This window comes from Silene latifolia, chromosome 5 (genome assembly GCF_048544455.1).
Source record: "Silene latifolia isolate original U9 population chromosome 5, ASM4854445v1, whole genome shotgun sequence".
Classification (NCBI taxonomy): Eukaryota; Viridiplantae; Streptophyta; class Magnoliopsida; order Caryophyllales; family Caryophyllaceae; genus Silene; species Silene latifolia.
The window spans coordinates 42,910,821-42,914,330 of record NC_133530.1 but is presented as its reverse complement, the minus strand read 5'-3'; positions in this window follow the sequence as shown (position 1 = coordinate 42,914,330).

The following is a 3,510-nucleotide window of genomic DNA, read 5'->3' as shown; positions in this document are numbered from 1 at the left end:
AATCCACCAAATTCATATGTAAAGATGCCTTGGAAAAATTGGGTGTTCTTGAACAAACAAAAGCCTTTTTCAAAGCCATGGGTTGGAGAAATTGTTTGAAACAAAGGAATTAACATACCCCTCCCTTGTCTTGGAATTTTTAAGTTCCTTGAAAGTCACCAAAGTTGAGAATAGGGAAAATATCGAGTTTCGTCTAGCTAATGTTAGTAGACGCATTACCTTTAAGGAATTGGGTGAAATTTTGGGTCTTAGTGATGAGGAAAGTTATTTCAAGAGTTATGGAAAGTATGACCCCGAACCTCTTTGGGAGGCAATCTCCTGGAAGAAATTTGAGGATTTTCATGCATGTCGTGCTCTTTTGGTCCATCATCCGGGCATAAGAGTATGGCACAAGGTTGTGGGAAATACCATAATTGCTAGGAAAGACACCAATCATTTCACAAGACTCGATTTTATTCTCCTTGAATCGGCTTTGAATATCGGAATAATTCACACCAAGCCTTACAATTCTTTGAGGCTATTGGTTGATAGATGGCTTAATGTTGATAATGGGAAGAAGGGCACGACCGTTATTGTCAATGGCAGGCTAGTCACGGTCCTAGCTAAGCACTTTGATCCTAATTTCAATAAGGATAAGAAGTACAAAGCAAAGGAAGGTGGCCATCTTATTGATATGCACATTATGATTCACAAGTTCAAGTGGGTTGCCCATAACCCCCTTGACACTAAATATGGATGGCTAACTAGTGAAGCTAGATCGTTCACCTTGCCCTCGAAGATTTGTCGCCTAAGCGTCCACCGGACCAATTATCTACTTCCCCTTTCCGAAGAAGCCGAGTATATCATTCAACAACAAAAGGGTGATCTTGAGACCCCCTCCTCTTCCATTGTCATACCACCTTACCCCTTTGAGTATGAAGAGTTCAAGCCGGAAGGAATTGAAATTGGGAAAGACTATGTGACTCTTCTCATGCAAGCAATGCACAAGCAAGCCCATGAAGATCGGAAAAATGCGTATTTGGCTCAATATCCACCCCTCCTACATCTAGCTAGGTAAGGACTCCTTGATCCATCTTGTCCTTTGCCTAGTTGGGCGGATAGAGAAGTCTTATTTCCGGGTGCATCTAGGGACGTGGTGGGAGATAATGAGGTTGTTGGAAATGATGAAGAAGTTGATGATAATATTGAGGAAGAAGCAATGGAAGGAGAAAGAAATGGTGAAGATGATGATGAGCAAGATGAGGAAGAAAGTGAAGAAGCAAATGACAAGGAAAGTGGTAATGTGACCACTTCTCATGAGGTAAGTGGTGATGATGATAGCATGATGGAAGACTAGCAAGCCTTGGAGACTCCTACACTCCCATGGTTTGTCTATATCTCTTTGTATTTTATTTCATTTTGATCATTGTTGGTTTAGTCCTAGCAACATCAAAGGACTCACACCTCGGTACCATTGAGGTGTTCTTATTGTTCCCATTTGTAAAATCCAAAATGACAAACTAGTTTCATGCATAGCATAGTGTGTGCATGAACTATACCCATCCTTGGACATTAGCAATAGTGTCTCACTCGGTTTGGGGAAGTTAATGCATACACAACGGGAGGTAATCTAAATTATCCTCTCCGTCATAACAAAAACCATGCATCATGTAGTGTAGCTTAGTATAGAATTGCATTAAGTATAGAAATCATGCATCATCTTTGCATAATTTCCATCATTTTGGCCATTGAGGACAATGCCCATATTAGTGTGGGGATGGGAATTCTAACATTTAACTCTTATTCAAAAACCCATAAAAATTGAAAAAAATTGAAAACCCAAAAACAAGTTCATTTCCTTTGTATATATTGTCTTGTATATATTGTGTTTGTTTTATCCTTGTTCACATTGATTGACTACGCCACATCCGAGACATGAGGATATTGAAGACCGCATGGTATGATCTTTCCAATATCCTTTTTCCTCTTTATGTTAATGACTATGTGGCTTTATTTTGATTGATGCGGTATAACAATGTGAACTTAGGACTTGCACTTAGATTATATGTCATATTAGTTAGTAGAATCATATGCATTAGGATGTTTATATGTTAGTTGCATCATGGCATGTAGTTGCATGTTAGAAAAATTTTGCGAAACCATCTACTTGGGAAACTTGACAAGTGTATATAGGCCCTAGTAGATGCTTTTTCTTCTTAAGACTTTGCTTGTTAGAATACTTGTAAAACACCCTAGGATGTGTCATGCTAGTATCCTTTGACCCATGGATTAAGGCCGAGTCAAGAGTACCTTGTGGTGTGATAACTCCTTGGCTACCGTTTATTCCAAGGTGACCCTTGAAACCATGCATACATCCATCATCCATGTTCTACCATATATTTTTGTCATCAAAGGGAATGGGCACAAAAAGAAATCAATTTGAGTTCAATGAAATGAAAAGTGAAAGAAAGTTTGCAAAAATGCATCAAAAGAAAAGAGGAGCAAAAATAGACTCTTAAGCTTCAAATACAAGGCACCCTCGTTACTAATTGGGGTGACTTTGAAAATGTTCAAAAAGAAATGCAAAAGGTTGTCAAGTATTGAAATGCCAAAAATCAAAAAGAAATGGCAAAGAAAGTGTTCTCAAATGTCAAATGCCACAAGAAATTGGGGGGAAAAACAAAAACAAAAGCAAACTCCCAAAGTGAAACTCAAATATCTATCGATCCCTTTATCCATCGTATCCATTTTTGTGCATGGTAGAGAGGGGACGACCCTTCTTCTTGTCTAGGCAAGAGGGGAATTCCGCGATCCTCCAGTGTTTCTAACGCCATAGGGAGTCTAATCTTGACAAAAGCATTTAACGATTGAGGACAAAGGTACCCTAGCTTGACACATTTTGGAGGTGATTTATTGGTATCCTTCTAGGCTTAGTAGTTTGAAGAAATTGCATCTATGAAGGATTGTGTACCCTTGAATTGCTTCCCTTGTAGATAATTTCCGCCACTTGATGAGGGAGTGGCTATTCTTTTTGTAGATGCATCCATTATATGTTTTTGTGTGCTTAATGTTTGGATGTGTCGCCATTTTGGCAAGACCCGCCTTGCCTTGCAAGAAGGCATCCTACCTCATGGTTGTCTTGTTGTGAGTTGAAGGGGCGGAGTGAGACCCGCTAATTGTCTCATATCGGCTATATTGTTAGGATAGGTTAGTATTGGTCCTAGTCTTAGTCACCTCTTTACTCGGGACGAGCAAAGGTTCGGTTTGGGGATATTTGATGTGACCATAATTGGCGCATATTTAGCCCCCGAATTACCCTTGTTTCCATGCTTTTTAGTGCTTATTTGGGTCATTTCTTATCTTTAGTTCTTTGTTTTGCATATTCTTTGAGATTTTGATCCCTTGGTAGGAAAGGAGTAAGAATCTTGCATTTTCGTGGCAAAACAAGAGTAAATTGATCAAATTCAATGACCAAGCATCAAGGAGAGACAAGATTAGAAGGCCTTTGTACATATCATAGTAGAAAAGCAA